The sequence below is a fragment of the Leptonychotes weddellii genome, chromosome 11 (assembly GCF_054177405.1).
Source record: "Leptonychotes weddellii isolate Sample4059 chromosome 11, ASM5417740v2, whole genome shotgun sequence".
In the NCBI taxonomy this organism is placed as follows: domain Eukaryota; kingdom Metazoa; phylum Chordata; class Mammalia; order Carnivora; family Phocidae; genus Leptonychotes; species Leptonychotes weddellii.
This window is the reverse complement of record NC_138379.1, coordinates 35,663,727-35,676,781: the sequence shown is the minus strand read 5'-3', so window position 1 is coordinate 35,676,781 and position 13,055 is coordinate 35,663,727. Positions and strand designations below refer to the sequence as shown.

At 37.3% G+C, this 13,055-nt stretch overlaps 1 protein-coding gene across 1 annotated transcript in view; it reads left to right on the top strand.

Annotated features, from left to right (window-relative positions):
* Positions 1-13,055, top strand: part of NUCB2 (nucleobindin 2) — a 36,634-nt gene that overhangs the window by 4,081 nt on the left and 19,498 nt on the right. Inside the window, exon 2 of the mRNA XM_081799235.1 lies at positions 1,390-1,542. The gene's annotated coding sequence lies outside the window, so the exon portion shown is untranslated. The remainder of the gene's footprint in view (positions 1-1,389; positions 1,543-13,055) is intronic.

Below are 13,055 nucleotides of genomic sequence, written 5' to 3'. Positions count from 1 at the left end.
GGACTCTCATTTTTAAGGGGAAAAATGGAGTTGAGTACTAGGGTACTGGTGTCCCTCATCACTGCTGCCATTGAGAAACTCAGAAGCCATTTATTTTTCTCCACCCTGCTCCTTTTCACAGTTAGAATTATGACATTGACAGGAAGAAGAACCAACCCAGGTTTCCTGGCCAAGGGCAGTGCCTTGGAGAAAGAAACCTGGGACTCTTGTTTTAATCCCGGGGAGGAAGAGATTGTATTCCTCTTTTGTTGGATGTATTCTTGTCATTGGCCTACAGCTGCATCAGGACTTTGGCTGTGGCAATGCTCAGAGGAGAGTTCTAATGCAGCCTTGCCAAAAATGACATTTAAAGGTTGTATGTCAAACTGGTATATTGCTCTTTAGGTTTTATAACTTTGTGTGTTTACAGAACAGATTTTTATTACTTTTTATAGCTATTTCATTTTCAAGACACAGAAGGCATTAATATTTACTGAGCATTTATGATTGCCATGCTTTGTGCTAATTACCATGTATTCATTCTTATTTCAGCCAATCAAAAACTTACGAAGAAGTATTAGTTCAGTTTATAGGCAGTTTATAGGCAGAAAATTTGAGAATCAGAGAGGCAAATAGCTTGCCAGTAATTGGGAGTGATAAGGATTCAATCTGTTGTTTATTTTTGACCATGCTGTGTTAATAAAAGTCATATGCCTTTTTTTACATATAACGTGCATGATCACTCTCCTGCTTAGATGATTTTATGTTAATATACCATAAAAAGAAAGAAATATATGTCTTCTTAAAATCTGAAGATATTTTATTTGCTTATTTTCTTTATAGACTGCTTAGAAATAATTCCTTTTGTTCACCAGTGAGTTTGCACATGAGCCAACTACCTATTTGACAGGTAGTGGGGTTTCAAAAAAGAAAATTTGAGCTATTTTGCTTTATTACTGATCTCTGTGACTGAGACTGGGGCCAAGGTTAATTTTTTAAAGTGGTGGTAAGAGTAAAGAAAGATTCTAGTTAAGGATTTTAAGAAAAATTTCAGTTAAGGCTCTAAGGAGAAAACTTAACCTATATCTTGAAGTCTCATTATTGAGGAAAATAAGCTTTTAGTCTGAATTCTTCTTATTTTCAAGGGGAGTGATATGGTAAAGCCTTGGCATCTTAAACCCAAATCTTTGTTTATTGTGGTCTTTGATTCTGTTTATTTAATATTTCTCTCTCCCCTCTCCACTGGATTTTGATATAATTTAGTCTCCTTCCACATTGTAAAAATTTGGTACTTTTTCTATTTATAGGATGTGACAAATATATATACTATCATATGCCATTACCACTGTAATAAGGCTAAATTTATGTTTATATTTAATCTGTTTTTATTTCTTTTTTTTTTACATTTAGAACTTGTTGAGTCAGTTTTTAGTGAAAAAGCATTGACCTAGGAGCCAAGACCCACCTCTTCACTAATTTGATATTGTGCAAGTCATCTTACCTCTCTGGATCTCAGTTGCCTGATCTGTAAAAAGGAGATAAAAATTCTTTACTTATCTGAAGGTAAGTGATCAGTTAAGACAGCAAAAAATAAAAACAGATTTAATGATGGCTTAAACACACAATATTTATTTTCTCATGTAAAATAATTTTTTTTTAAAGATTCTATTTATTTATTTGAGAATGAGAGAGAGAGAGAAAGAAAGAGAGAGCACAAGCAGGGTGAGGGGCAGAGGGAGAAGCAGACTCCCCACTGAGCAGGGAGCCCAATGCAGGGCTCGATCCTGGGATCCCAGGATCATGACCTGAGCTGAAGGCAGATGCTTAACTGACTGAGCCACCCAGGTGGCCCTCATGTAAAATAATTCTTGAAGTAGGTTCTCTAGGATAGGTATAGTAGTTTCATAAAGTTATCAGGGACCTAAGCTTTTCCCAGTTCTTTGATCTGCCATTCCTAAGGTGTGGCACTGGTCCTTGTAGTCCAGGATAGCTGCCAGAGCTCTAATCATCACAACCCAGTTCCAGGCAGCAAGGCAAAGACAAAGAGGGATCCTCTTCCTTTAAGGAGACTTCCCAAACCAAAGCTCAGGTTACCAGGGAAGCAGGGAAATGTAGCTGGATACATAGCTACCCTGAATAAAATTGGGCTTTTGTTACTGAGAAGGAAGGGACGATTTGGATATTGGCAGGAAATCGGAGTCTGCCATACTATGGATCGTTTTTTTCTCTTTCATCTCTGAGATCTATAAGCTATGATAACCACTTGCAGAAGCTTCTGTAATTGCCACAGAAGAGCTTTGTCTGATCATTGTCTTCAAAATGAATAACTTTAATCTAATAAATTATGTTTCTTTTTTTTTTACTTTTAGCCTGTGATTCATTATAGAAGCTTTCCTGTCTTATTGAGTATTTGTTCTGGTTATTACTATTATTTTTATTATTGAAATATAACTGACAATGTTATTAGTTGCAGGTATACAACATAGCGATTCATCAGTTTTATATATTACCCAGTGCTCACTCCAATAAGTGTACTTACCATCTCTCACCATACAAAGTTATTACACTATTACTGACTATATTCCCTGTGCTGCACTTTTCATCCCCATGATTATTTATTTTGTAACTAGAAGTTTGTATCTCTTAATTCCTTTCACCTATTTTACCCATCCTTCTACTTCCCTTCCACTTGGCAGCCACCAGTTTGTTCTCTGGATTTATGAATCTGTTTTTGTTTGTTCATTCATTTTGTTTTTTATTATTTATTTATTTTTTTGTTTTTAAAGATTCCATTTTATTATTTATTTTTTATTATTATTATTTTTAAAGATTTTATTTATTTATTTGACAGAGAGAGAGAGACTGAGAGAGGGAACACAACAAGCAGGGGGAGTGGGAGAGGGAGAAGCAGGCTTCCCACTGAGCAGGGAGCCCGATGCGGGGCTCGATCCCAGGACCCTGGGATCATGACCTGAGCCGAAGGCAGACGCTTAACGACTGAGCCCCCAGGCGCCCCTCATTTTATTATTTATTTGAGATAGCGAGAGGGAGAGAGAGAGAGACAGAGAGCACGAGCAGGGGGAGGGGCAGAGGGAGAGGGAGAAGCAGACTCTCCACTGAGCAGAGAGCCTGATGTGGGGCTTGATCCCAGGACCCTGGGATCATGACCTGAGCCAAAGGCAGATGCTTAACCGACTGAGCCACCCAGGTGCCCCCATTTTGTTTTTTCGATTCCACATATAAGTGAAATCATATGGGATATGACTTTCTTCATCTGATTTATTTCACTTAGCATAATACCCTCTAGGTATATCCATGTTGTTGCAAACGACAAGATTTTGTTCTTTTTTTATGGCTGAGTAACATCCAGGATATATACCACATTTTCTTTATCTGTTCATCTGTCAATGGACACTGAGGTTGCTTCCATGTCTTCACTGTTGTAAATAATGCTGCAGTAAACAGGGGTGCATATAGTTTTTTCAAATTAGTGTTTTCATTTTCTTTGAATAAATACCCAGCAGTGGAATTACTAGACCATGTGGTATTTCATTTTTAATTTTTTGAGGAACCTTCATGCTGTTTTTCTAGTGATTGTACCAATTTACATTCCCACCAACAGTGCACAAGAGATCCCTTTTCTCTACATTTTGGTTTACACTTGTTATTTCTTATTGATACTAGCTATTCTGATTGGTGTGAGGTGATACCTCAATGTGGTTTTGATTTGTATTTCCCTGATGATGAATGATGTTGAGCATCTTTTCAGGTGTCTGTTGGCCATCTGTCTGTCTTCTTTGGAAAAATGTCTGTTCAGGTCCTGTGCTCTTTTTTGAATCCGATTTGTTTTTTTGCTATCAAGTTGTATGAGTTCTTTATATATTTTGGATATTAACTCCTTATTGGATATATCATTTGCAAATATCTTCTCCCATTCAGTAGATTGCCTTTTTATTTTGTTGATGGATTCCTTTACTGTGCAAAAGCTTTTTAATTTGATGTAGTCCAAATAGTTTATTTTTGCTTTTGTTTCCCTTGCCAAAGGAGACATATCTAGAAAAATATTTCTAAGGCTGATGTCAAAGAGAAGAGTGCCTGCTTTTTTTTTTCCTAGGAATTTTTATGGTTTTAGGTCTCACATATAGATCTTTAATCCATTTTGAATTTATCTTTGTGTATGGTATAAGAAAATGGTCTAGTTTCATTCATTTGCTTATAGCTGTCCAGTTTTACCAAAACCATTTATTGAAGAGACTGTCTTTCCCCCATTGTATATTCTTGTCTCCTTTGTCACAGATTAGTGTTGTTTTTTTTTTTTTTTTAAGAGGGAGAGAGAGTGTGTGCAAGTGGGGGTTAGGGGGAGAAGGAGAGGGAGAGACCCTATTTTTTTTTATTTTTTTATTTGAGAGAGAGAGAGAGAACACATGCATACAAGCAGGGGAGGAGAAGAGGGAGAGGGAGAGAGAGAGAGAGAGATCTCAAGCAGACTTCCCGCTAAGTGGGGAACCCGATGCAGGGCTTGATGCAGGGCTTGATCTTACAACCCTGAGATCATGCCCTGAGCCTAAACTGAGAGTTGGCTGCTCAACCAACTGAGCCACACAGGCACCCCAGGGAGAGAGAGAATCTTAAGCAGGCTTCACGCTCAGCACAAGCCTGACCTGAGGCTCAGTCTCAAAACCCTGAGATCATGACCTGAGCCAAATGAAGAGTTAGACACTTAACTGACTGAGCCACCCAGGCATCCCTGTTGTAGATTAATTGACTGTATAAGCATGGGTTTATTTCTGGGCTCTGTATCCTTTTTTTTTCTTTTCTTTAAATATTTTATTTATTTATTTGAGAGAGAGAGGCAGCATGAGCAGTGGGAAGGGGCAGAGGGAGAGGGAGAAGCAGACTCCCTGCTGAGCAGGGAGCCTGATGAGGAGCTTGAACCCAGGACCCTGAGATCATTACTTAAGCTGAAGGCAGATGCTTAATGGACTGAGCCACCCAGGCACCCCTGGGCTCTCTATTCTGTTCTGCTGATCTATGTGTCTATTTTTGTGCCAATACCATACTGTTTTGATTACTGTAACTTTGTATTATAGCATAAAAATCTGGGATTGTGATACTTGCAGCTTTGTTCTTCTTTCTCAAGATGGCTTTGGCAGGTGCCTGGGTTGCTCAGTTGGTTAAGCATCTGCCTCTTGATTTCAGCTCAGGTCATGATCTCAGGGTCCTGGGATTAGCCCTGCATGGGGCTCTGCGCTCAGCGTGGAGTCTGCTTGGGATTCTCCCTCTCCGTCTGCCCCTTGTCCTGCTTGTGCTCTTTCTCTATCTCTTTGTGAAATTAAAAAAAAAAAAAAAAAGATTGCTTTGGCTATTCAAGGTCTTTTGTGGGTTTATACAAATTTTAGGATTATGTTCCAGTTTTGTGTAAAGTACTATTGGTATTTTGATAGGGATTGCATTGAATATAGATTGCTTTGGGTAGTATGGACATTTTAACTATATTAATTCTTCTAATCCATAAGCATGGTATATCTTTCCGTTCATGTTATTTTCAATTTCTTTCATCAATGTCTTCTTACAGTTTTCAGAGTTCAATTCTTTTATCTCCTTAGTTAAATTTATTTCTAGGTCTTTTATTCTTTTTAATGCAACTGTAAATGTTTATTATTAAATTTCTCTTTCTGCTACTTTATTCTTTGTGTATAGGAACAACAGATTCCTGTATATTAATTTTGTATCCTGCAGCTTTACTGAATTCATTAATTAGTTCTAACTTTTTTTTGGTGGAGTCTTTAGGGTTTTCTACATATAATGCCGTGTTACCTGCAAATAGTTACAGTTTTACTTCTTCCTTGCCAATTTGGATGCCTTTTTTTTTTTCATTTTCTGTCTGATTGCTTAGAACTTCCACTACTATGTTGACTAAAAGTAGCAAGAGTGAACATACTTTGTCTTGTTCCTGATCTTAGAGGAGAAGCTTTCAGTTTTTCGCCATTGAGTATGATGTTAGCTGAGGGTTTGTTATATCTGTTCTTTATTATATTGAGGTATGTTCCCCCTAAACCCATTTGGTTGAGAATTTTTATCATGAATGGATGTTGAATTTTGTCAAATGCTTTTTTTTGCATCTGTTGAGATGATCGTATGGTTTTTATCTTTCATTTTTTAAACATGGTGTGTCATGTTGGTTGATTTGCAGATATTAAACCATCTTTGCATCCCTGGAATAAACCCCACTTGGTAGTGGTGAATGATCCTTTTAATGTATGGTTGAATTTGATTTGCTAATATTTTGAGGATTTTTGCATCTGTGTTCATTAGGGATATTGGTCTGTAGTTTTCTTTTTTTAGGGTGTCTTTGTCTGGCTTTGATATCAGGGTAATGCTGGTCTAATAGAATGAATTTCAAAGTTTTCCTTCCTCTTCTATTTTTTTTTTTACTTTTTTTTTTTTTTTTTAAGATTTTATTTATTTATTTGCCAGAGAGAGTGAGAGAGAGAGAGAGCACAAGCAGGGGGAGTGGCAGGCAGAAGGAAAAGCAGGCTTCTTGCTGAGCAAGGAGCCCGATGTGGGACTTGATCCTAGGACTCTGGGATCATGACCTGAGCCGAAGGCAGACACTTAACCATCTGAGCCACCAGGTGTCCCCCCCCTTTTTTTTTTTTAAGATTTATTTATTTACTTTAGAGAGAGAGAAAGAGCAGGGGGAGAGGCAGAGGGAGAGGGATAGAGAGAATCTCAAGCAGACTCCCCACTGAGTGTGGAGCCCGACATGGGGCTTGATCTCACAACTCTGAGATCGTGACCCTGAAATCAAGTGTTGGATGCTTAACCAACTGAACCACCCAGGCACCCGCTTCCTCTTCTATTTTTTAAGAATGGGTATTAATTCTTTTTTATTTTTTAAAAATTTTTAAAAAGATTTTATTTATTCATTTGTCAGAGAGCGAGCACCTGCAGGGGGAACGGCAGGCAGAGGGAGAAGCAGGCTCCCTGCTGAGCAGAGAGCCTGATGTGGGACTTGATCCCAGGACCCTGGGATCATGACCTGAGCCAAAATCAAGAGTTGGATGCTTAACTGACTGAGCCACCCAAGCACCCTGGTCTGTTCTGATTTTTTATTTCTTCCTGATTCAGTTTTGGAAGATTGTATGTTTCTAGGACTTTATCAATTTCTTCTAGGTTGTCCAGTTTGTTGGCATATAATTTTTCATCTAGTCTCACAATCTTTTATATTTCTGTTGTGTTGCTTGTTATTTCTCTTCTTTCATCTTTTTATTTATTTGAGTTCTCCCTCTTTTTTTCTTGATGAGTCTGGCTAAAGGTTTATCAATTTGTTAATCTTACCAAAGAACTAGTTCTTGGTTTTGTTGATCTTTCTCCCCACCCCTCAACCCTTTTGTTGTCTATGTCTATTTCATTTATTTCTGCTCTGATCTTTATTATTTCCTTCCTTCTACTAACTTTGGGCTTTGCTCTTCTTTTTCTAATTCCTTTAGAAGTCTGGTTAGTTTTTAAAATTACTCATAAATGCTCAATAGATGTTTCTTGTACAATTTATGGATGTGTTAAAAAGAGCTAACATTAATTGAGCCATTTGCCTTATACAAGGTACTAAAAAGACAGATAAGTTATCCTAATGGTATCATTAGGAAGTAAATTTATGTTGAAAGTATAATACATCTCCTTTTTTTTTTTTTTTAAAGATTTTATTTATTTGACAGAGAGAGACACAGCAAGAGAGGGAACACAAGCAGGGGGAGTGGGAGAGGGAGAAGCAGGCTTCCCGCTGAGCAGGGAGCCCGATGTGGGGCTCAATCTCAGGACCCCAGGATCATGACCTGAGCTGAAGGCAGACGCTTAACGACTGAGCCACCCAGGCGCCTACATCTCCTTTTTCTAATTATAATTTTTTTTAATTATGTTATTCACCATCCAGTACATCATTACTTTTTGATGTAGTGTTCCATGATTCATCGTTTGCATATAACACCCAGTGCTCCATGCAGTATGTGCCTTTTCACTACAGATGTAGTGAAAAGAAGGGGCATATGCACCCCAGTGTTCATAGCAGCAATGTCCACAATAGCCAAACTGTGGGAGGAGCCGAGATGCCCTTCAACAGATAAATGGATAAAGAAGATGTGGTCTATATATATACAGTGGAATATTACTCAGCCATCAGAAAGGATGAATACCCAACATTTGAATCAACATGGATGGAACTGAAGGAGATTATGCTAAGTGAAATAAGTCAGAGAAAGACAATTATCATATGGTTTCACTTATTTGTGGAACACAAGGAATAGCATGGAGGACATTAGGAAAAGGAAGGGGAAAATGGAGGGGGAGATATCAAAGGGGGATATGAACCATGAGAGACTATGGACTCCAGGAATCAAACAGGGTTTTAGAGGGGGGCGGGGGATGGGTGAGCACAGTGAAAGTATAATCCATCTCAAGGTACATTTAAGTTCAATATTGTCACATGAGGCCCACTTTTGCCTTCCTTATGTATCTGGGTTTTTTTAACCACTTGTTACCTGTCTTAAAATTTCCTCTTAACTACTAGCCTTTCCTTTTTTTTTTTTTTTAAAGATTTATTTGAGAGCGAGAATGAGATAGAGAGCATGAGAGGGGGAGAGTCAGAGGGAGAAGCAGACTCCCTGCTGATCAGGGAGCCTGATGCGGGACTCGATCCTGGGACTCCAGGATCATGACCTGAGCCGAAGGCAGTCACTTAACCAACTGAGCCACCCAGGTGCCCCAACTACTGGCCTTTCCTTAATTTACTTAGATAAATCACTATTTTATTCCTTTCCAGAATTTTCTTTGTAAATATTATGTAAATATACTTTATACTTGTCATGTTAAGTGGTTCAGTTGCCACTGTATCTGTAAAGAAAGTGAACTGAAATAAAGTTTCAAGGAAGAGACTGAAATTCAGGAAATGGAAATTGGGAGGGAGGAGAATCTAGATTCAATCACTCTCTTAGTGATATTACAACCAAGATAAGGAGCAAGTGAAGATTTTATTTCTACAAAGTGTGTTTGTGTTTTTGCAAGTTTTGGAATTTTTCCTTGTACTATTTAGGCACAAAATTCAGTAATTCTTTTGCTAATAGTGCTTCAGTTTCCCTTTTTTTCTGTTCTAGAACCATTGACCCCAAATAAACAAAATAGTCAAGGGACTTACATGTATAAAAACTCACTATTTTTTCCTTTTTAAATTTTTTATTTTTTTAACAAGTATAATTAACATACAGTGTTCTATTAGTTTCAGATGTGTAATATTACGATTCAACAATTCTATGTATTAGTCAGTGTTCATCAATATAAGTGTACTATTAATCCCCTTCACCTATTTTACCCATCCTCCCACCCACCTCCCCTCTGGCAACCACCAGTTTATTCTCTATAGTGAAGGGTCTTTTTTTGTTTGTCTCTTTTTTCTTTTTTTGTTTGCTTTATTTCTTACATTCCACAGAGGGGCAAAATCATATGGTATTTGTCTTTCTCTGACTGACTTATTTCACTTAGCCTTATACCCTCTAGGTCTATCCATGTTGTTGCAAATGGCAAGATTTCATTCTTTCTATGGCTGAGTAATATTCCATGGTGTGTATATTCCATGGTGTGTATATCTCACATCTTTATCCATTCATCAATGGATCAACAACAGTTGGGTGGCTTCCATATCTTAGCTGTTATAAATAATACTGCAGTAAACATAAGGGTGCATGTATCTTTTTGAATTAGTGTTTTCATGTTCTTTGGATAAATACCCAGCAGTGGAATTATAGGATCATATAGTAATTCTGTTTTTAATTTTTTTGAGAAACCACAATACTGTTTTCCACAGTGCCTGCACCAGCTTGCATTCCCACCAATAGTGCATGAGGGTTCCTTTTTCTACACATCCTCGCCAACACTTGTTATTTCTTGTGTTTTTTATTTTAGCCATTCTGCCAGATGTGAGGTAATATCTCATTGTTTTGATTTGCATTTCCCTGATGATCAGTAATATTGAGCATTTTTTCATGTGTCTGTTGGCCATTTCTATGTCTTCTTTGGAAAAATATCTGTTGAGTCCTCTGCCCATTTTTTTTTTTTTTAAAGATTTTATTTATTTGACAGAGAGAGACACAGCGAGAGAGGGAACACAAGCAGGGGGAGTGGGAGAGGGAAAAGCAGGCTTCCCGTGGAGCAGGGAGCCCCATGCGGGGCTCGATCCCAGGACCCTGGGATCATGACCTGAGCAGAAGGCAGATGCTTAACGACTGAGCCACCCAGGCACCCCTCCTCTGCCCATTTTTAAATTGGATTATTATTATTATTATTATTATTTTGGTGTTGAGTTGTGTAAGTTTTTATATATTTTGGATATTAACTCCTTATTGGATACGTCATTTGCAAATATCTTCTCCCATTCAGTAGATTGTCCTTTTATTTTGTTGATGGTTTCCTTCCCTCTGTGAGAATATTTTATGTTGGTACAGTCCCAATAGTTTATTTTTGCTTTTGTTTCCTTTGCCAAAGGAGACATATGTAGAAAGATGTTTCTATAACTGATGTTAAAGAGATTACTGCTTTTGTTTTCTTCTAGAAATTTTATGGTTTCAGGTCTCACATATAGGTCTTCAACCCAAAGGTTCCCCTTTCTCTGCATCCTCACCAACACCTGTTGTTTCTTGTGTTGTTAATTTTAGCCATTCTGACAATGAGATGATACTGATTTGTATTTCCCTGATGCCGAATGATGTTGAACATCTTTTCATGTGTCTGTTAGCCATCTGGATGTCTTTTTTGGAAAAGTGTCTATTCCACTGGATTAAAAAAATTTTAAGTTTTGTTGATTGTTTCCTTTGCTGTGCTTTTTTTCTTTTGCTTTTTATCTTGATGAAGTCCCAATAGTTCATTTTTGCTTTTGTTTCCCTTGCCTATGGTGATGTGTCTAGTAAGAAGTTGCTATGGCGAGGTCAAAGATATTTCTGCCTGTGTTCTCCTCTAGGATTTTGATGATTTCCTGTCTCACATTTAGGTCTTCCATCCGTTTTGAATTTATTTTTGTGTATGGTGTAAGAAATGGTCCAGTTTCATTCTTCGGTATGTTGCTGTCCAGTTTTCCCAACACCATTTGTTGAAGAGACTATCTTTTTTCCATTGGGTAGTCTTTCCTGCTTTGTTGAAGATTAGTTGACCTTATAGTTGTGGGTCTATTTCTGGGTTCTCTATTCTGTTCCATTGATCTATGTGTCTGTTTTTGTGCCCTTATCATACTCTGTTGATGACTACAGCTTTGTAGTATAACGTGAAATCTGGAATCTTGATGACTCCATTTTGTTTTTCTTTTTCAGAACTGCTTTGGCTATTTGGGGTCTTTTGTGGTTCCGTACAAATTTTAAGATTGTTTGTTCTAGCTCTGTGAAAAATGTTAGTGATATTTTGATGGGGATTGCATTAAATGTGTAGATTGCTTTGGGTAGTATCAAATTGCAATTGTGTATTTTATAGGCTACCTTCTACAGTAGATTGGGAGGCCTATAATGATGAGGCCATGTCTTTCTTGTTTTTACCTTTGTATCCAGCATATCTGGTACATAGAAGGTACCTAATAAATACTTGTTAAATTAATAAATACATACAATAGCTTAAGGAAATACACTTCAATTTAAAATGAAGAAGAGTAAAAGAGGAGGGTTGAAAGGCGGAGAAAAAGGTAGATGAAGGAGGAATAGAGAAACAAGAAAAGAAGAAATAAGTTACTCTCAGTTTTCTGTATTCTTCACCCTTCTTACCCATGACCATTCTTTTTAACCACTAACAGCATCTCTCCCTGCAATCGAAACAGGAAACTTTCTGATACACACACGCGCGTGCGCGCACCCCCCGCACCCCCCGCACCCCCCAAGTAAACTTAATTTGGTTAACTACTGGTATGAATCAATAGTTAAAAAATCTACCTCTGTGTGAATGGGAATTTTGGTTTGTTGGAGACAGGAGAAGAGAGATAAGCTTCCTTTTAGGACTTGGAAATTTAGGGAAACTATTTTGTATCTACTGAATGGTAGAAGAGGTTTCAGAACTGTGCTTTGTATTTTTGCCTGAGGCTCTGATGCCCTTGGGTGCAATGCTTTCCATGCAGTCTTGAGATCACCTGATTTAAAATTTCAGGTCATTTGACTTTAGAGCATAAATTATCTGCCTATCCTGGTTGGATCAGTCTACTGTTTCAGCACAGTTCCACCCAGGGTCTTCTTTGGATCTCTTTTCTTCTTATGGAAGAAGAGGGTGATAAAGGAAAGGAGGCCATTTTTACTGACCAGATATTGGAAGAAAAGTAGGTTAGTTTCCCCATCTTCCCATTACCTCTCCTTATACTTGTCTCTCCTTATTTTGTATGGACATTTGCATATTATCAGGTTTATGAAAATCTGTAAATGTATATCTGACACATTTGACACTATCTTGGTATTTAAAGAAATTTTTGTATCATTACTTTTCTACCTCATTTGTTAGAACATCTTCCACTTCTTTTGTTATGATAACAGTTAATATTCTTATAGAATTTACTTATAAAACATTTACTTATAGAAGTAAATGTTTTAACAGAAAAAAAAAGACAAACAAAAGAACAGACTCTTAAATATGGAGAACAAACTGGTGGTTATCAGAGGGGAGGTGGGTGGGGAGATGAGTGAAATAAGTAAAAAGGATTAAAAGTACATTTACCATGATGAGCACTGAGTAATACATAGAATTGTTGAATCACTATATTCTACTCCTGAAACTAATATAGCATGGTATGTTAATTATACTGGATTAAAAAAAATTTTTTTTTAAATGAAGTAAATGTTTTAATTCGCTTTAGACTTCAGAGACTTCAGTTAGTTGTCTTAATTACTTCTGGAATAAATACTAAACGATTAGAAAGTATCAGAAGGAAAAAAGTATTTTTTAAATCCTCCACTAATAAAAAACAAACAAAAAGGGAAGAAAGAGGAAATAAATATTAAAGAGGCAGAATAAATAGAAAATCTGAAAGAAGATGGTAGATTTAAAACCCAAGATAGGCTATCTCA